At 33.2% G+C, this 21387-nt stretch overlaps 9 non-coding genes across 9 annotated transcripts; all 9 read left to right on the top strand.

The window, feature by feature from the left end:
- Positions 1-3367: 3367 nt before the first annotated feature.
- On the top strand, positions 3368-3449 carry TRNAL-AAG (transfer RNA leucine (anticodon AAG)). The gene has a single exon. It is a non-coding gene; the product is annotated as a tRNA-Leu (tRNA).
- A 1341-nt stretch (positions 3450-4790) lies between these two features.
- Positions 4791-4872, top strand: TRNAL-AAG (transfer RNA leucine (anticodon AAG)). The gene has a single exon. It is a non-coding gene; the product is annotated as a tRNA-Leu (tRNA).
- Positions 4873-6214: 1342 nt separating this feature from the next.
- Positions 6215-6296, top strand: TRNAL-AAG (transfer RNA leucine (anticodon AAG)). The gene has a single exon. It is a non-coding gene; the product is annotated as a tRNA-Leu (tRNA).
- Positions 6297-9060: 2764 nt separating this feature from the next.
- TRNAL-AAG (transfer RNA leucine (anticodon AAG)) lies at positions 9061-9142 on the top strand. The gene has a single exon. It is a non-coding gene; the product is annotated as a tRNA-Leu (tRNA).
- A 1341-nt stretch (positions 9143-10483) lies between these two features.
- Positions 10484-10565, top strand: TRNAL-AAG (transfer RNA leucine (anticodon AAG)). Its single transcript has one exon. It is a non-coding gene; the product is annotated as a tRNA-Leu (tRNA).
- Positions 10566-11907: 1342 nt separating this feature from the next.
- TRNAL-AAG (transfer RNA leucine (anticodon AAG)) lies at positions 11908-11989 on the top strand. Its single transcript has one exon. It is a non-coding gene; the product is annotated as a tRNA-Leu (tRNA).
- A 4187-nt stretch (positions 11990-16176) lies between these two features.
- On the top strand, positions 16177-16257 carry TRNAL-AAG (transfer RNA leucine (anticodon AAG)). The gene has a single exon. It is a non-coding gene; the product is annotated as a tRNA-Leu (tRNA).
- A 1341-nt stretch (positions 16258-17598) lies between these two features.
- TRNAL-AAG (transfer RNA leucine (anticodon AAG)) lies at positions 17599-17680 on the top strand. Its single transcript has one exon. It is a non-coding gene; the product is annotated as a tRNA-Leu (tRNA).
- A 1341-nt stretch (positions 17681-19021) lies between these two features.
- Positions 19022-19103, top strand: TRNAL-AAG (transfer RNA leucine (anticodon AAG)). Its single transcript has one exon. It is a non-coding gene; the product is annotated as a tRNA-Leu (tRNA).
- Positions 19104-21387: the final 2284 nt, after the last annotated feature.

Genomic DNA, 21387 nt, shown 5'->3' with positions numbered 1-21387 from the left:
TATATCAAAGTGGTTTCCTAAAGTATATAAGGTATGAAAGAAGCTACATTTGGTTGGTGGAAGCACACCTTAAGCTGTCACATGCAGTAGTTCAAAACAATTTATCATCAATTCATGATTGATCAGATATTAACCAACTGAAAAAGGATGGTGATAGTATCCTGCATTAGTCACCGAGTTCTAAACAGTTCATCATAGTTGCAACAGTCTTCTCAAACCTTTAAAATAATGATATCTGCTAACAGTAAAGATATTCAAATTTTACTTTTGCATGAACTAATTATGTGCCCTATCAGAACTAATATTTTACTACTTCATGCATCTCAATTTCTTTTTATTATTTCAATGAAAATAAACAAAATGCAATTCAATAAAAAATATGAATTTCTCATCGATTTTATGTTTAATAATGAACTTTCTTTTAACCTTTGCTGACATCTTTTCAATTACTACTTTAAAACAAAAAACCCTTTAATTTTGATGTTCTAGATCTGTGAGCTATCCTAATGGTAAGCACATGTGGTAGCATGGCCGAGGGGTGTAAGGTGCTGGATTAAGGCTCCAGTCTCTTCGGAGGCGTGGGTTCAAATCCCTCTGCTGCCATATTTATTATACAAAAAGTAGGCCAGTTATTGATGTCAAACTGATTCTTTTTTTCCATTAGAAAGGATATTACCCAGCTGAAATTTGTTGGTGGAAGATTCCTCTAGCTACTCAACAGTTCATCATTGTTACAAGAGACTTCCCAAATGTTTTAAAAATGTTATCTGCTAACAGTCAAGATGAGCCAAAATTAAGTTGGCATGAAGTAATTAGAAGTAATATCATAACTAATATTTAATTACTGAGTGGTCTTATCATACAATTAGAGATGGAAATGTTGGCAACGTGACTCATTGGTATAAATTGATGGATTTATATTCCGATTTCTCTAACTTTCCTATCACTTTGGATTTTAATCTCACAGCTGTCTATTTTAGGCATTTGAATAATACTTCAAAGTTGTTTGGATACATCAGTTGCGCTAAATGAAGGAAATTTGAAGTCAAATATAATCATTACTTGTTAAATGTACCTGGCTTCTTTTGCATTTTATCTCAGCTTTTCCTGACTTTGGGTAAAGTTTTGAATGACATTCCAGATATGAGAGCTAAAATATTTTAAAGTGTACAGCAGGTTGTAGGATGACAGAGCTATTCATGCTGTTGGAATCAAATCCCAATGCTGCCATATTTATTCTCCAAGGAGAAGATCCAGTGATATATATCAAAGTGGTTTCCTAAAGTAGATAAGGTATAAAAGAAGCTAAATTTGGTTGGTGGAAGCACACCTTAACCTGTCACATGCAGTAGTTTAAAACAATTTATCATCAACTGATGATTGATCAGATATTAACCAACTGAAAAGGAGAAGATCCAGTGACTTATATCAAAGTGGTTTCCTAAAGTAGATAAGGTATAAAAGAAGCTACATTTGGTTGGTGGAAGCACACCTTAAGCTGTCACATGCAGTAGTTCAAAACAATTTATCATCAATTCATGATTGATCAGATATTAACCAACTGAAAAAGGATGGTGATAGTATCCTGCATTAGTCACCGAGTTCTAAACCGTTCATCATAGTTGCAACAGTCTTCTCAAACCTTTAAAATAATGATATCTGCTAACAGTAAAGATATTCAAATTTTAATTTTGCATGAATTAATTATGTGCCCTATCAGAACTAATATTTTACCACTTCATGCATCTCAATTTCTTTTGTTATTTCAATGAAAATAAACAAAATGCAATTCAATAAAAAATATGAATTTCTCATCGATTTTATGTTTAATAATGAACTTTCATTTAACCTTTGCTGACATCTTTTCAATTACTACTTTAAAACAAAAAAACCTTTAATTGTGATGTTCTAGATCTGTGAGCTATCCTAATAATAAGCACATGTGGTAGCATGGCCGAGCGGTCTAAGGTGCTGGGTTAAGGCTCCAGTCTCTTCGGAGGCGTGGGTTCAAATCCCTCTGCTGCCATATTTATTATACAAAAAGTAGGCCAGTTATTGATGTCAAACTGATTCTTTTTTTCCATTAGAAAGGATATTACCCAGCTGAAATTTGTTGGTGGAAGATTCCTCTAGCTACTCAACAGTTCATCATTGTTACAAGAGACTTCCCAAATGTTTTAAAAATGTTATCTGCTAACAGTCAAGATGAGCCAAAATTAAGTTGGCATGAAGTAATTAGAAGTAATATCATAACTAATATTTAATTACTGAGTGGTCTTATCATACAATTAGAGATGGAAATGTTGGCAACGTGACTCATTGGTATAAATAGATGGATTTATATTCCGATTTCTCTAACTTTCCTATCACTTTGGATTTTAATCTCACAGCTGTCTATTTTAGGCATTTGAATAATACTTCAAAGTTGTTTGGATACATCAGTTGCGCTAAATGAAGGAAATTTGAAGTCAAATATAACCATTACTTGTTAAATGTACCTGGCTTCTTTTGCATTTTATCTCAGCTTTTCCTGACTTTGGGTAAAGTTTTGAATGACATTCCAGATATGAGAGCTAAAATATTTTAAAGTGTACAGCAGGTTGTAGGATGACAGAGCTATTCAAGCCACTGGAATCAAATCCCACTGCTGCCATATTTATTCTCCAAGGAGAAGATCCATTGATATATACCAAAGTGGTTTCCTAAAGTAGATAAGGTATAAAAGAAGCTAAATTTGGTTGGTGGAAGCACACCTTAAGCTGTCACATGCAGTAGTTTAAAACAATTTATCATCAACTGATGATTGATCAGATATTAACCAACTGAAAAGGAGAAGATCCAGTGACTTATATCAAAGTGGTTTCCTAAAGTATATAAGGTATGAAAGAAGCTACATTTGGTTGGTGGAAGCACACCTTAAGCTGTCACATGCAGTAGTTCAAAACAATTTATCATCAATTCATGATTGATCAGATATTAACCAACTGAAAAAGGATGGTGATAGTATCCTGCATTAGTCACCGAGTTCTAAACAGTTCATCATAGTTGCAACAGTCTTCTCAAACCTTTAAAATAATGATATCTGCTAACAGTAAAGATATTCAAATTTTAATTTTGCATGAAGTAATTATGTGCCCTATCAGAACTAATATTTTACTACTTCATGCATCTCAATTTCTTTTGTTATTTCAATGAAAATAAACAAAATGCAATTCAAAAAAAAATATGAATATCTCATCGATTTTATGTTTAATAATGAACTTTCTTTAAACCTTTGCTGACATCTTTTCAATTAATACTTTAAAACAAAAAACCCTTTAATTTTGATGTTCTAGATCTGTGAGCTATCCTAATGATATGCACATGTGGTAGCATGGCCGAGTGGTGTTAGGCGCTGGATTAAGGCTCCAGTCTCTTCGGAGGCGTGGGTTCAAATCCCACTGCTGCCATATTTATTATGCAAAGAGTAGGCCAGTTATTGATGTCAAAGTGATTCTTTTTTTCCATTAGATAGGATATTACCCAGCTGAAATTTGTTGGTGAAAGATTCCTCTAGCTACTCAACAGTTCATCATTGTTACAAGAGACTTCCCAAATCTTTTAAAAATGTTATCTGCTAACAGTCAAGATGAGCCAAAATTAAGTTGGCATGAAGTAATTAGAAGTAATATCATAACTAATATTTAATTACTGAGTTGTCTTATCATACAATTAGAGATGGAAATGTTGGCAACATGACTCATTGGTATAAATTGATGGATTTATATTCCGATTTCTCTAACTTTCCTATCACTTTGGATTTTAATCTCACAGCTGTCTGTTTTAGGCATTTGAATAATACTTCAAAGTTGTTTGGATACATCAGTTGCGCTAAATAAAGGAAATTTGAAGTCAAATATAATCATTACTTGTTAAATGTACCTGGCTTCTTTTGCATTTTATCTCAGCTTTTCCTGACTTTGGGTAAAGTTTTGAATGACATTCCAGATATGAGAGCTAAAATATTTAAAAGTGTACAGCAGGTTGTAGGATGACAGAGCTATTCAAGCCACTGGAATCAAATCCCACTGCTGCCATATTTATTCTCCAAGGAGAAGATCCAGTGATATATACCAAAGTGGTTTCCTAAACTATATAAGGTATAAAAGAAGCTAAATTTGGTTGGTGGAAGCACACCTTAAGCTGTCACATGCAGTAGTTTAAAACAATTTATCATCAACTGATGATTGATCAGATATTAACCAACTGAAAAGGAGAAGATCCAGTGACTTATATCAAAGTGGTTTCCTAAAGTATATAAGGTATGAAAGAAGCTACATTTGGTTGGTGGAAGCACACCTTAACCTGTCACATGCAGTAGTTCAAAACAATTTATCATCAATTCATGATTGATCAGATATTAACCAACTGAAAAAGGATGGTGATAGTATCCTGCATTAGTCACCGAGTTCTAAACCGTTCATCATAGTTGCAACAGTCTTCTCAAACCTTTAAAATAATGATATCTGCTAACAGTAAAGATATTCAAATTTTAATTTTGCATGAATTAATTATGTGCCCTATCAGAACTAATATTTTACTAATTCATGCATCTCAATTTCTTTTGTTATTTCAATGAAAATAAACAAAATGCAATTCAATAAAAAATATGAATTTCTCATCGATTTTATGTTTAATAATGAACTTTCATTTAACCTTTGCTGACATGTTTTCAATTACTACTTTAAAACAAAAAACCCTTTAATTGTGATGTTCTAGATCTGTGAGCTATCCGAATGATAAGCACATGTGGTAGCATGGCCGAGCGGTCTAAGGCGCTGGATTAAGGCTCCAGTCTCTTCGGAGGCGTGGGTTCAAATCCCTCTGCTGCCATATTTATTATACAAAAAGTAGGCCAGTTATTGATGTCAAACTGATTCTTTTTTTCCATTAGAAAGGATATTACCCAGCTGAAATTTGTTGGTGGAAGATTCCTCTAGCTACTCAACAGTTCATCATTGTTACAAGAGACTTCCCAAATGTTTTAAAAATGTTATCTGCTAACAGTCAAGATGAGCCAAAATTAAGTTGGCATGAAGTAATTAGAAGTAATATCATAACTAATATTTAATTACTGAGTGGTCTTATCATACAATTAGAGATGGAAATGTTGGCAACGTGACTCATTGGTATAAATTGATGGATTTATATTCCGATTTCTCTAACTTTCCTATCACTTTGGATTTTAATCTCACAGCTGTCTATTTTAGGCATTTGAATAATACTTCAAAGTTGTTTGGATACATCAGTTGCGCTAAATGAAGGAAATTTGAAGTCAAATATAATCATTACTTGTTAAATGTACCTGGCTTCTTTTGCATTTTATCTCAGCTTTTCCTGACTTTGGGTAAAGTTTTGAATGACATTCCAGATATGAGAGCTAAAATATTTTAAATTGTACAGCAGGTTGTAGGATGACAGAGCTATTCAAGCCACTGGAATCAAATCCCACTGCTGCCATATTTATTCTCCAAGGAGAAGATCCATTGATATATACCAAAGTGGTTTCCTAAAGTAGATAAGGTATAAAAGAAGCTAAATTTGGTTGGTGGAAGCACACCTTAAGCTGTCACATGCAGTAGTTTAAAACAATTTATCATCAACTGATGATTGATCAGATATTAACCAACTGAAAAGGAGAAGATCCAGTGACTTATATCAAAGTGGTTTCCTAAAGTATATAAGGTATGAAAGAAGCTACATTTGGTTGGTGGAAGCACACCTTAAGCTGTCACATGCAGTAGTTCAAAACAATTTATCATCAATTCATGATTGATTAGATATTAACCAACTGAAAAAGGATGGTGATAGTATCCTGCATTAGTCACCGAGTTCTAAACAGTTCATCATAGTTGCAACAGTCTTCTCAAACCTTTAAAATAATGATATCTGCTAACAGTAAAGATATTCAAATTTTACTTTTGCATGAACTAATTATGTGCCCTATCAGAACTAATATTTTACTACTTCATGCATCTCAATTTCTTTTTATTATTTCAATGAAAATAAACAAAATGCAATTCAATAAAAAATATGAATTTCTCATCGATTTTATGTTTAATAATGAACTTTCTTTTAACCTTTGCTGACATCTTTTCAATTAATACTTTAAAACAAAAAACCCTTTAATTTTGATGTTCTAGATCTGTGAGCTATCCTAATGATAAGCACATGTGGTAGCATGGCCGAGGGGTGTAAGGCGCTGGATTAAGGCTCCAGTCTCTTCGGAGGCGTGGGTTCAAATCCCTCTGCTGCCATATTTATTATACAAAGAGTAGGCCAGTTATTGATGTCAAACTGATTCTTTTTTTCCATTAGAAAGGATATTACCCAGCTGAAATTTGTTGGTGGAAGATTCCTCTAGCTACTCAACAGTTCATCATTGTTACAAGAGATTTCCCAAATGTTTTAAAAATTTTATCTGCTAACAGTCAAGATGAGCCAAAATTAAGTTGGCATGAAGTAACTAGAAGTAATATCATAACTAATATTTAATTACTGAGTTGTCTTATCATACAATTAGAGATGGAAATGTTGGCAACGTGACTCATTGGTATAAATTGATGGATTTATATTCCGATTTCTCTAACTTTTCTATCACTCTGGATTTTAATCTCACAGCTGTCTATTTTAGGCATTTGAATAATACTTCAAAGTTGTTTGGATACTTCAGTTGCACTAAATGAAGGAAATTTGAAGTCAAATATAATCATTACTTGTTAAATGTACCTGGCTTCTTTTGCATTTTATCTCAGCTTTTCCTGACTTTGGGTAAAGTTTTGAATGACATTCCAGATATGAGAGCTAAAATATTTTAAAGTGTACAGCAGGTTGTAGGATGACAGAGCTATTCATGCTGTTGGAATCAAATCCCACTGCTGCCATATTTATTCTCCAAGGAGAAGATCCAGTGATATATATCAAAGTGGTTTCCTAAAGTAGATAAGGTATAAAAGAAGCTAAATTTGGTTGGTGGAAGCACACCTTAACCTGTCACATGCAGTAGTTTAAAACAATTTATCATCAACTGATGATTGATCAGATATTAACCAACTGAAAAGGAGAAGATCCAGTGACTTATATCAAAGTGGTTTCCTAAAGTAGATAAGGTATAAAAGAAGCTACATTTGGTTGGTGGAAGCACACCTTAAGCTGTCACATGCAGTAGTTCAAAACAATTTATCTTCAATTCATGATTGATCAGATATTAACCAACTGAAAAAGGATGGTGATAGTATCCTGCATTAGTCACCGAGTTCTAAACCGTTCATCATAGTTGCAACAGTCTTCTCAAACCTTTAAAATAATGATATCTGCTAACAGTAAAGATATTCAAATTTTAATTTTGCATGAATTAATTATGTGCCCTATCAGAACTAATATTTTACCACTTCATGCATCTCAATTTCTTTTGTTATTTCAATGAAAATAAACAAAATGCAATTCAATAAAAAATATGAATTTCTCATCGATTTTATGTTTAATAATGAACTTTCATTTAACCTTTGCTGACATCTTTTCAATTACTACTTTAAAACAAAAAAACCTTTAATTGTGATGTTCTAGATCTGTGAGCTATCCTAATGATAAGCACATGTGGTAGCATGGCCGAGCGGTCTAAGGTGCTGGGTTAAGGCTCCAGTCTCTTCGGAGGCGTGGGTTCAAATCCCTCTGCTGCCATATTTATTATACAAAAAGTAGGCCAGTTATTGATGTCAAACTGATTCTTTTTTTCCATTAGAAAGGATATTACCCAGCTGAAATTTGTTGGTGGAAGATTCCTCTAGCTACTCAACAGTTCATCATTGTTACAAGAGACTTCCCAAATGTTTTAAAAATGTTATCTGCTAACAGTCAAGATGAGCCAAAATTAAGTTGGCATGAAGTAATTAGAAGTAATATCATAACTAATATTTAATTACTGAGTGGTCTTATCATACAATTAGAGATGGAAATGTTGGCAACGTGACTCATTGGTATAAATAGATGGATTTATATTCCGATTTCTCTAACTTTCCTATCACTTTGGATTTTAATCTCACAGCTGTCTATTTTAGGCATTTGAATAATACTTCAAAGTTGTTTGGATACATCAGTTGCGCTAAATGAAGGAAATTTGAAGTCAAATATAACCATTACTTGTTAAATGTACCTGGCTTCTTTTGCATTTTATCTCAGCTTTTCCTGACTTTGGGTAAAGTTTTGAATGACATTCCAGATATGAGAGCTAAAATATTTTAAAGTGTACAGCAGGTTGTAGGATGACAGAGCTATTCAAGCCACTGGAATCAAATCCCACTGCTGCCATATTTATTCTCCAAGGAGAAGATCCATTGATATATACCAAAGTGGTTTCCTAAAGTAGATAAGGTATAAAAGAAGCTAAATTTGGTTGGTGGAAGCACACCTTAAGCTGTCACATGCAGTAGTTTAAAACAATTTATCATCAACTGATGATTGATCAGATATTAACCAACTGAAAAGGAGAAGATCCAGTGACTTATATCAAAGTGGTTTCCTAAAGTATATAAGGTATGAAAGAAGCTACATTTGGTTGGTGGAAGCACACCTTAAGCTGTCACATGCAGTAGTTCAAAACAATTTATCATCAATTCATGATTGATCAGATATTAACCAACTGAAAAAGGATGGTGATAGTATCCTGCATTAGTCACCGAGTTCTAAACAGTTCATCATAGTTGCAACAGTCTTCTCAAACCTTTAAAATAATGATATCTGCTAACAGTAAAGATATTCAAATTTTAATTTTGCATGAAGTAATTATGTGCCCTATCAGAACTAATATTTTACTACTTCATGCATCTCAATTTCTTTTGTTATTTCAATGAAAATAAACAAAATGCAATTCAAAAAAAAATATGAATATCTCATCGATTTTATGTTTAATAATGAACTTTCTTTAAACCTTTGCTGACATCTTTTCAATTAATACTTTAAAACAAAAAACCCTTTAATTTTGATGTTCTAGATCTGTGAGCTATCCTAATGATATGCACATGTGGTAGCATGGCCGAGTGGTGTTAGGCGCTGGATTAAGGCTCCAGTCTCTTCGGAGGCGTGGGTTCAAATCCCACTGCTGCCATATTTATTATGCAAAGAGTAGGCCAGTTATTGATGTCAAAGTGATTCTTTTTTTCCATTAGATAGGATATTACCCAGCTGAAATTTGTTGGTGAAAGATTCCTCTAGCTACTCAACAGTTCATCATTGTTACAAGAGACTTCCCAAATCTTTTAAAAATGTTATCTGCTAACAGTCAAGATGAGCCAAAATTAAGTTGGCATGAAGTAATTAGAAGTAATATCATAACTAATATTTAATTACTGAGTTGTCTTATCATACAATTAGAGATGGAAATGTTGGCAACATGACTCATTGGTATAAATTGATGGATTTATATTCCGATTTCTCTAACTTTCCTATCACTTTGGATTTTAATCTCACAGCTGTCTGTTTTAGGCATTTGAATAATACTTCAAAGTTGTTTGGATACATCAGTTGCGCTAAATAAAGGAAATTTGAAGTCAAATATAATCATTACTTGTTAAATGTACCTGGCTTCTTTTGCATTTTATCTCAGCTTTTCCTGACTTTGGGTAAAGTTTTGAATGACATTCCAGATATGAGAGCTAAAATATTTAAAAGTGTACAGCAGGTTGTAGGATGACAGAGCTATTCAAGCCACTGGAATCAAATCCCACTGCTGCCATATTTATTCTCCAAGGAGAAGATCCAGTGATATATACCAAAGTGGTTTCCTAAACTATATAAGGTATAAAAGAAGCTAAATTTGGTTGGTGGAAGCACACCTTAAGCTGTCACATGCAGTAGTTTAAAACAATTTATCATCAACTGATGATTGATCAGATATTAACCAACTGAAAAGGAGAAGATCCAGTGACTTATATCAAAGTGGTTTCCTAAAGTATATAAGGTATGAAAGAAGCTACATTTGGTTGGTGGAAGCACACCTTAACCTGTCACATGCAGTAGTTCAAAACAATTTATCATCAATTCATGATTGATCAGATATTAACCAACTGAAAAAGGATGGTGATAGTATCCTGCATTAGTCACCGAGTTCTAAACCGTTCATCATAGTTGCAACAGTCTTCTCAAACCTTTAAAATAATGATATCTGCTAACAGTAAAGATATTCAAATTTTAATTTTGCATGAATTAATTATGTGCCCTATCAGAACTAATATTTTACTAATTCATGCATCTCAATTTCTTTTGTTATTTCAATGAAAATAAACAAAATGCAATTCAATAAAAAATATGAATTTCTCATCGATTTTATGTTTAATAATGAACTTTCATTTAACCTTTGCTGACATGTTTTCAATTACTACTTTAAAACAAAAAACCCTTTAATTGTGATGTTCTAGATCTGTGAGCTATCCGAATGATAAGCACATGTGGTAGCATGGCCGAGCGGTCTAAGGCGCTGGATTAAGGCTCCAGTCTCTTCGGAGGCGTGGGTTCAAATCCCTCTGCTGCCATATTTATTATACAAAAAGTAGGCCAGTTATTGATGTCAAACTGATTCTTTTTTTCCATTAGAAAGGATATTACCCAGCTGAAATTTGTTGGTGGAAGATTCCTCTAGCTACTCAACAGTTCATCATTGTTACAAGAGACTTCCCAAATGTTTTAAAAATGTTATCTGCTAACAGTCAAGATGAGCCAAAATTAAGTTGGCATGAAGTAATTAGAAGTAATATCATAACTAATATTTAATTACTGAGTGGTCTTATCATACAATTAGAGATGGAAATGTTGGCAACGTGACTCATTGGTATAAATTGATGGATTTATATTCCGATTTCTCTAACTTTCCTATCACTTTGGATTTTAATCTCACAGCTGTCTATTTTAGGCATTTGAATAATACTTCAAAGTTGTTTGGATACATCAGTTGCGCTAAATGAAGGAAATTTGAAGTCAAATATAATCATTACTTGTTAAATGTACCTGGCTTCTTTTGCATTTTATCTCAGCTTTTCCTGACTTTGGGTAAAGTTTTGAATGACATTCCAGATATGAGAGCTAAAATATTTTAAAGTGTACAGCAGGTTGTAGGATGACAGAGCTATTCAAGCCACTGGAATCAAATCCCACTGCTGCCATATTTATTCTCCAAGGAGAAGATCCATTGATATATACCAAAGTGGTTTCCTAAAGTAGATAAGGTATAAAAGAAGCTAAATTTGGTTGGTGGAAGCACACCTTAAGCTGTCACATGCAGTAGTTTAAAACAATTTATCATCAACTGATGATTGATCAGATATTAACCAACTGAAAAGGAGAAGATCCAGTGACTTATATCAAAGTGGTTTCCTAAAGTATATAAGGTATGAAAGAAGCTACATTTGGTTGGTGGAAGCACACCTTAAGCTGTCACATGCAGTAGTTCAAAACAATTTATCATCAATTCATGATTGATTAGATATTAACCAACTGAAAAAGGATGGTGATAGTATCCTGCATTAGTCACCGAGTTCTAAACAGTTCATCATAGTTGCAACAGTCTTCTCAAACCTTTAAAATAATGATATCTGCTAACAGTAAAGATATTCAAATTTTACTTTTGCATGAACTAATTATGTGCCCTATCAGAACTAATATTTTACTACTTCATGCATCTCAATTTCTTTTTATTATTTCAATGAAAATAAACAAAATGCAATTCAATAAAAAATATGAATTTCTCATCGATTTTATGTTTAATAATGAACTTTCTTTTAACCTTTGCTGACATCTTTTCAATTAATACTTTAAAACAAAAAACCCTTTAATTTTGATGTTCTAGATCTGTGAGCTATCCTAATGATAAGCACATGTGGTAGCATGGCCGAGGGGTGTAAGGCGCTGGATTAAGGCTCCAGTCTCTTCGGAGGCGTGGGTTCAAATCCCTCTGCTGCCATATTTATTATACAAAGAGTAGGCCAGTTATTGATGTCAAACTGATTCTTTTTTTCCATTAGAAAGGATATTACCCAGCTGAAATTTGTTGGTGGAAGATTCCTCTAGCTACTCAACAGTTCATCATTGTTACAAGAGATTTCCCAAATGTTTTAAAAATTTTATCTGCTAACAGTCAAGATGAGCCAAAATTAAGTTGGCATGAAGTAACTAGAAGTAATATCATAACTAATATTTAATTACTGAGTTGTCTTATCATACAATTAGAGATGGAAATGTTGGCAACGTGACTCATTGGTATAAATTGATGGATTTATATTCCGATTTCTCTAACTTTTCTATCACTCTGGATTTTAATCTCACAGCTGTCTATTTTAGGCATTTGAATAATACTTCAAAGTTGTTTGGATACTTCAGTTGCACTAAATGAAGGAAATTTGAAGTCAAATATAATCATTACTTGTTAAATGTACCTGGCTTCTTTTGCATTTTATCTCAGCTTTTCCTGACTTTGGGTAAAGTTTTGAATGACATTCCAGATATGAGAGCTAAAATATTTTAAAGTGTACAGCAGGTTGTAGGATGACAGAGCTATTCATGCTGTTGGAATCAAATCCCACTGCTGCCATATTTATTCTCCAAGGAGAAGATCCAGTGATATATATCAAAGTGGTTTCCTAAAGTAGATAAGGTATAAAAGAAGCTAAATTTGGTTGGTGGAAGCACACCTTAACCTGTCACATGCAGTAGTTTAAAACAATTTATCATCAACTGATGATTGATCAGATATTAACCAACTGAAAAGGAGAAGATCCAGTGACTTATATCAAAGTGGTTTCCTAAAGTAGATAAGGTATAAAAGAAGCTACATTTGGTTGGTGGAAGCACACCTTAAGCTGTCACATGCAGTAGTTCAAAACAATTTATCTTCAATTCATGATTGATCAGATATTAACCAACTGAAAAAGGATGGTGATAGTATCCTGCATTAGTCACCGAGTTCTAAACCGTTCATCATAGTTGCAACAGTCTTCTCAAACCTTTAAAATAATGATATCTGCTAACAGTAAAGATATTCAAATTTTAATTTTGCATGAATTAATTATGTGCCCTATCAGAACTAATATTTTACCACTTCATGCATCTCAATTTCTTTTGTTATTTCAATGAAAATAAACAAAATGCAATTCAATAAAAAATATGAATTTCTCATCGATTTTATGTTTAATAATGAACTTTCATTTAACCTTTGCTGACATCTTTTCAATTACTACTTTAAAACAAAAAAACCTTTAATTGTGATGTTCTAGATCTGTGAGCTATCCTAATGATAAGCACATGTGGTAGCATGGCCGAGCGGTCTAAGGTGCTGGGTTAAGGCTCCAGTCTCTTCGGAGGCGTGGGTTCAAATCCCTCTGCTGCCATATTTATTATACAAAAAGTAGGCCAGTTATTGATGTCAAACTGATTCTTTTTTTCCATTAGAAAGGATATTACCCAGCTGAAATTTGTTGGTGGAAGATTCCTCTAGCTACTCAACAGTTCATCATTGTTACAAGAGACTTCCCAAATGTTTTAAAAATGTTATCTGCTAACAGTCAAGATGAGCCAAAATTAAGTTGGCATGAAGTAATTAGAAGTAATATCATAACTAATATTTAATTACTGAGTGGTCTTATCATACAATTAGAGATGGAAATGTTGGCAACGTGACTCATTGGTATAAATAGATGGATTTATATTCCGATTTCTCTAACTTTCCTATCACTTTGGATTTTAATCTCACAGCTGTCTATTTTAGGCATTTGAATAATACTTCAAAGTTGTTTGGATACATCAGTTGCGCTAAATGAAGGAAATTTGAAGTCAAATATAACCATTACTTGTTAAATGTACCTGGCTTCTTTTGCATTTTATCTCAGCTTTTCCTGACTTTGGGTAAAGTTTTGAATGACATTCCAGATATGAGAGCTAAAATATTTTAAAGTGTACAGCAGGTTGTAGGATGACAGAGCTATTCAAGCCACTGGAATCAAATCCCACTGCTGCCATATTTATTCTCCAAGGAGAAGATCCATTGATATATACCAAAGTGGTTTCCTAAAGTAGATAAGGTATAAAAGAAGCTAAATTTGGTTGGTGGAAGCACACCTTAAGCTGTCACATGCAGTAGTTTAAAACAATTTATCATCAACTGATGATTGATCAGATATTAACCAACTGAAAAGGAGAAGATCCAGTGACTTATATCAAAGTGGTTTCCTAAAGTATATAAGGTATGAAAGAAGCTACATTTGGTTGGTGGAAGCACACCTTAAGCTGTCACATGCAGTAGTTCAAAACAATTTATCATCAATTCATGATTGATCAGATATTAACCAACTGAAAAAGGATGGTGATAGTATCCTGCATTAGTCACCGAGTTCTAAACAGTTCATCATAGTTGCAACAGTCTTCTCAAACCTTTAAAATAATGATATCTGCTAACAGTAAAGATATTCAAATTTTAATTTTGCATGAAGTAATTATGTGCCCTATCAGAACTAATATTTTACTACTTCATGCATCTCAATTTCTTTTGTTATTTCAATGAAAATAAACAAAATGCAATTCAATAAAAAATATGAATATCTCATCGATTTTATGTTTAATAATGAACTTTCTTTAAACCTTTGCTGACATCTTTTCAATTAATACTTTAAAACAAAAAACCCTTTAATTTTGATGTTCTAGATCTGTGAGCTATCCTAATGATATGCACATGTGGTAGCATGGCCGAGTGGTGTTAGGCGCTGGATTAAGGCTCCAGTCTCTTCGGAGGCGTGGGTTCAAATCCCACTTCTTCCATTTTTATTATGCAAAGAGTAGGCCAGTTATTGATGTCAAAGTGATTCTTTTTTTCCATTAGATGGGATATTACCCAGCTGAAATTTGTTGGTGAAAGATTCCTCTAGCTACTCAACAGTTCATCATTGTTACAAGAGACTTCCCAAATGTTTTAAAAATGTTATCTGCTAACTGTCAAGATGAGCCAAAATTAAGTTGGCATGAAGTAATTAGAAGTAATATCATATCTAATATTTAATTACTGAGATGTCTTATCATACAATTAGAGATGGAAATGTTGGCAACGTGACTCATTGGTATAAATTGATGGATTTATATTCCGATTTCTCTAACTTTCCTATCACTTTGGATTTTAATCTCACAGCTGTCTGTTTTAGGCATTTGAATAATACTTCAAAGTTGTTTGGATACATCAGTTGCGCTAAATGAAGGAAATTTGAAGTCAAATATAATCATTACTTGTTAAATGTACCTGGCTTCTTTTGCATTTTATCTCAGCTTTTCCTGACTTTGGGTAAAGTTTTGAATGACATTCCAGATATGAGAGCTAAAATATTTTAAAGTGTACAGCAGGTTGTAGGATGACAGAGCTATTCAAGCCACTGGAATCAAATCCCACTGCTGCCATATTTATTCTCCAAGGAGAAGATCCAGTGATATATACCAAAGTGGTTTCCTAAACTATATAAGGTATAAAAGAAGCTAAATTTGGTTGGTGGAAGCACACCTTAAGCTGTCACATGCAGTAGTTTAAAACAATTTATCATCAACTGATGATTGATCAGATATTAACCAACTGAAAAGGAGAAGATCCAGTGACTTATATCAAAGTGGTTTCCTAAAGTATATAAGGTATGAAAGAAGCTACATTTGGTTGGTGGAAGCACACCTTAAGCTGTCACATGCAGTAGTTCAAAACAATTTATCATCAATTCATGATTGATCAGATATTAACCAACTGAAAAAGGATGGTGATAGTATCCTGCATTAGTCACCGAGTTCTAAACCGTTCATCATAGTTGCAACAGTCTTCTCAAACCTTTAAAATAATGATATCTGCTAACAGTAAAGATATTCAAATTTTAATTTTGCATGAATTAATTATGTGCCCTATCAGAACTAATATTTTACTACTTCATGCATCTCAATTTCTTTTGTTATTTCAATGAAAATAAACAAAATGCAATTCAATAAAAAATATGAATTTCTCATCGATTTTATGTTTAATAATGAACTTTCATTTAACCTTTGCTGACATATTTTCAATTACTACTTTAAAACAAAAAACCCTTTAATTGTGATGTTCTAGATCTGTGAGCTATCCTAATGATAAGCACATGTGGTAGCATGGCCGAGCGGTCTAAGGCGCTGGATTAAGGCTCCAGTCTCTCGGAGGCGTGGGTTCAAATCCCTCTGCTGCCATATTTATTATACAAAAAGTAGGCCAGTTATTGATGTCAAACTGATTCTTTTTTTCCATTAGAAAGGATATTACCCAGCTGAAATTTGTTGGTGGAAGATTCCTCTAGCTACTCAACAGTTCATCATTGTTACAAGAGACTTCCCAAATGTTTTAAAAATGTTATCTGCTAACAGTCAAGATGAGCCAAAATTAAGTTGGCATGAAGTAATTAGAAGTAATATCATAACTAATATTTAATTACTGAGTGGTCTTATCATACAATTAGAGATGGAAATGTTGGCAACGTGACTCATTGGTATAAATTGATGGATTTATATTCCGATTTCTCTAACTTTCCTATCACTCTAAATTTTAATCTCACAGCTGTCTATTTTAGGCATTTGAATAATACTTCAAAGTTGTTTGGATACATCAGTTGCGCTAAATGATGGAAATTTGAAGTCAAATATAATCATTACTTGTTAAATGTACCTGGCTTCTTTTGCATTTTATCTCAGCTTTTCCTGACTTTGGGTAAAGTTTTGAATGACATTCCAGATATGAGAGCTAAAATATTTTAAAGTGTACAGCAGGTTGTAGGATGACAGAGCTATTCAAGCTGCTGGAATCAAATCCCACTGCTGCCATATTTATTGTCCAAGGAGAAGATCCAGTGATATATATCAAAGTGGTTTCCTAAAGTAGATAAGGTATAAAAGAAGCTAAATTTGGTTGGTGGAAGCACACCTTAAGCTGTCACATGCAGTAGTTTAAAACAATTTATCATCAACTGATGATTGATCAGATATTAACCAACTGAAAAGGAGAAGATCCAGTGACTTATATCAAAGTGGTTTCCTAAAGTAGATAAGGTATGAAAGAAGCTACATTTGGTTGGTGGAAGCACACCTTAAGCTGTCACATGCAGTAGTTCAAAACAATTTATCATCAATTCATGATTGATCAGATATTAACCAACTGAAAAAGGATGGTGATAGTATCCTGCATTAGTCACCGAGTTCTAAACAGTTCATCATAGTTGCAACAGTCTTCTCAAACCTTTAAAATAATTATATCTGCTAACAGTAAAGATATTCAAATTTTACTTTTGCATGAACTAATTATGTGCCCTATCAGAACTAATATTTTACTACTTCATGCATCTCAATTTCTTTTGTTATTTCAATGAAAATAAACAAAATGCAATTCAATAAAAAATATGAATATCTCATCGATTTTATGTTTAATAATGAACTTTCTTTAAACCTTTGCTGACATCTTTTCAATTAATACTTTAAAACAAAAAACCCTTTAATTTTGATGTTCTAGATCTGTGAGCTATCCTAATGATATGCACATGTGGTAGCATGGCCGAGTGGTGTTAGGCGCTGGATTAAGGCTCCAGTCTCTTCGGAGGCGTGGGTTCAAATCCCACTGCTGCCATATTTATTATGCAAAGAGTAGGCCAGTTATTGATGTCAAAGTGATTCTTTTTTTCCATTAGATAGGATATTACCCAGCTGAAATTTGTTGGTGAAAGATTCCTCTAGCTACTCAACAGTTCATCATTGTTACCAGAGACTTCCCAAATGTTTTAAAAATGTTATTTGCTAACAGTCAAGATGAGCCAAAATTAAGTTGGCATGAAGTAATTAGAAGTAATATCATAACTAATATTTAATTACTTAGTTGTCTTATCATACAATTAGAGATGGAAATGTTGGCAACGTGACTCATTGGTATAAATTGATGGATTTATATTCCGATTTCTCTAACTTTCCTATCACTTTGGATTTTAATCTCACAGCTGTCTGTTTTAGGCATTTGAATAATACTTCAAAGTTGTTTGGATACATCAGTTGCGCTAAATGAAGGAAATTTGAAGTCAAATATAATCATTACTTGTTAAATGTACCTGGCTTCTTTTGCATTTTATCTCAGCTTTTCCTGACTTTGGGTAAAGTTTTGAATGACATTCCAGATATGAGAGCTAAAATATTTTAAAGTGTACAGCAGGTTGTAGGATGACAGAGCTATTCAAGCCACTGGAATCAAATCCCACTGCTGCCATATTTATTCTCCAAGGAGAAGATCCAGTGATATATACCAAAGTGGTTTCCTAAACTATATAAGGTATAAAAGAAGCTAAATTTGGTTGGTGGAAGCACACCTTAAGCTGTCACATGCAGTAGTTTAAAACAATTTATCATCAACTGATGATTGATCAGATATTAACCAACTGAAAAGGAGAAGATCCAGTGACTTATATCAAAGTGGTTTCCTAAAGTATATAAGGTATGAAAGAAGCTACATTTGGTTGGTGGAAGCACACCTTAAGCTGTCACATGCAGTAGTTCAAAACAATTTATCATCAATTCATGATTGATCAGATATTAACCAACTGAAAAAGGATGGTGATAGTATCCTGCATTAGTCACCGAGTTCTAAACCGTTCATCATAGTTGCAACAGTCTTCTCAAACCTTTAAAATAATGATATCTGCTAACAGTAAAGATATTCAAATTTTAATTTTGCATGAATTAATTATGTGCCCTATCAGAACTAATAATTTACTACTTCATGCATCTCAATTTCTTTTGTTATTTCAATGAAAATAAACAAAATGCAATTCACTAAAAAATATGAATTTCTCATCGATTTTATGTTTAATAATGAACTTTCATTTAACCTTTGCTGACATCTTTTCAATTACTACTTTAAAACAAAAAACCCTTTAATTGTGATGTTCTAGATCTGTGAGCTATCCTAATGATAAGCACATGTGGTAGCATGGCCGAGTGGTCTAAGGCGCTGGATTAAGGCTCCAGTCTCTTCGGAGGCGTGGGTTCAAATCCCTCTGCTGCCATATTTATTATACAAAAAGTAGGCCAGTTATTGATGTCAAACTGATTCTTTTTTTCCATTAGAAAGGATATTACCCAGCTGAAATTTGTTGGTGGAAGATTCCTCTAGCTACTCAACAGTTCATCATTGTTACAAGAGACTTCCCAAATGTTTTAAAAATGTTATCTGCTAACAGTCAAGATGAGCCAAAATTAAGTTGGCATGAAGTAATTAGAAGTAATATCATAACTAATATTTAATTACTGAGTGGTCTTATCATACAATTAGAGATGGAAATGTTGGCAACGTGACTCATTGGTATAAATTGATGGATTTATATTCCGATTTCTCTAACTTTCCTATCACTCTAAATTTTAATCTCACAGCTGTCTATTTTAGGCATTTGAATAATACTTCAAAGTTGTTTGGATACATCAGTTGCGCTAAATGATGGAAATTTGAAGTCAAATATAATCATTACTTGTTAAATGTACCTGGCTTCTTTTGCATTTTATCTCAGCTTTTCCTGACTTTGGGTAAAGTTTTGAATGACATTCCAGATATGAGAGCTAAAATATTTTAAAGTGTACAGCAGGTTGTAGGATGACAGAGCTATTCAAGCTGCTGGAATCAAATCCCACTGCTGCCATATTTATTGTCCAAGGAGAAGATCCAGTGATATATATCAAAGTGGTTTCCTAAAGTAGATAAGGTATAAAAGAAGCTAAATTTGGTTGGTGGAAGCACACCTTAAGCTGTCACATGCAGTAGTTTAAAACAATTTATCATCAACTGATGATTGATCAGATATTAACCAACTGAAAAGGAGAAGATCCAGTGACTTATATCAAAGTGGTTTCCTAAAGTAGATAAGGTATGAAAGAAGCTACATTTGGTTGGTGGAAGCACACCTTAAGCTGTCACATGCAGTAGTTCAAAACAATTTATCATCAATTCATGATTGATCAGATATTAACCAACTGAAAAAGGATGGTGATAGTATCCTGCATTAGTCACCGAGTTCTAAACAGTTCATCATAGTTGCAACAGTCTTCTCAAACCTTTAAAATAATTATATCTGCTAACAGTAAAGATATTCAAATTTTACTTTTGCATGAACTAATTATGTGCCCTATCAGAACTAATATTTTACTACTTCATGCATCTCAATTTCTTTTGTTATTTCAATGAAAATAAACAAAATGCAATTCAATAAAAAATATGAATTTCTCATCGATTTTATGTTTAATAATGAACTTTCATTTAACCTTTGCTGACATCTTTTCAATTACTACTTTAAAACAAAAAACCCTTTAATTGTGATGTTCTAGATCTGTGAGCTATCCTAATGATAAGCACATGTGGTAGCATGGCCGAGCGGTCTAAGGCGCTGGGTTAAGGCTCCAGTCTCTTCGGAGGCGTGGGTTCAAATCCCTCTGCTGCCATATTTATTATACAAAAAGTAAGCCAGTTATTGATGTCAAACTGATTCTTTTTTTCCATTAGAAAGGATATTACCCAGCTGAAATTTGTTGGTGGAAGATTCCTCTAGCTACTCAACAGTTCATCATTGTTACAAGAGACTTCCCAAATGTTTTAAAAATGTTATCTGCTAACTGTCAAGATGAGCCAAAATTAAGTTGGCATGAAGTAATTAGAAGTAATATCATAACTAATATTTAATTACTGAGTGGTCTTATCATACAATTAGAGATGGAAATGTTGGCAACGTGACTCATTGGTATAAATTGATGGATTTATATTCCGATTTCTCTAACTTTCCTATCACTTTGGATTTTAATCTCACAGCTGTCTATTTTAGGCATTTGAATAATACTTCAAAGTTGTTTGGATACATCAGTTGCGCTAAATGAAGGAAATTTGAAGTCAAATATAATCATTACTTGTTAAATGTACCTGGCTTCTTTTGCATTTTATCTCAGCTTTTCCTGACTTTGGGTAAAGTTTTGAATGACATTCCAGATATGAGAGCTAAAATATTTTAAAGTGTACAGCAGGTTGTAGGATGACAGAGCTATTCAAGCCACTGGAATCAAATCCCACTGCTGCCATATTTATTCTCCAAGGAGAAGATCCAGTGATATATACCAAAGTGGTTTCCTAAAGTAGATAAGGTATAAAAGAAGCTAAATTTGGTTGGTGGAAGCACACCTTAAGCTGTCACATGCAGTAGTTTAAAACAATTTATCATCAACTGATGATTGATCAGATATTAACCAACTGAAAAGGAGAAGATCCAGTGACTTATATCAAAGTGGTTTCCTAAAGTATATAAGGTATGAAAG

This window comes from Taudactylus pleione, unplaced genomic scaffold, assembly GCF_031769625.1.
Source record: "Taudactylus pleione unplaced genomic scaffold, aTauple2 ptg000016l, whole genome shotgun sequence".
NCBI classification, from domain to species: Eukaryota; Metazoa; Chordata; class Amphibia; order Anura; family Myobatrachidae; genus Taudactylus; species Taudactylus pleione.
Note: the sequence above shows the minus strand (reverse complement) of the source record. Positions and strands in the feature narration are given on the sequence as shown.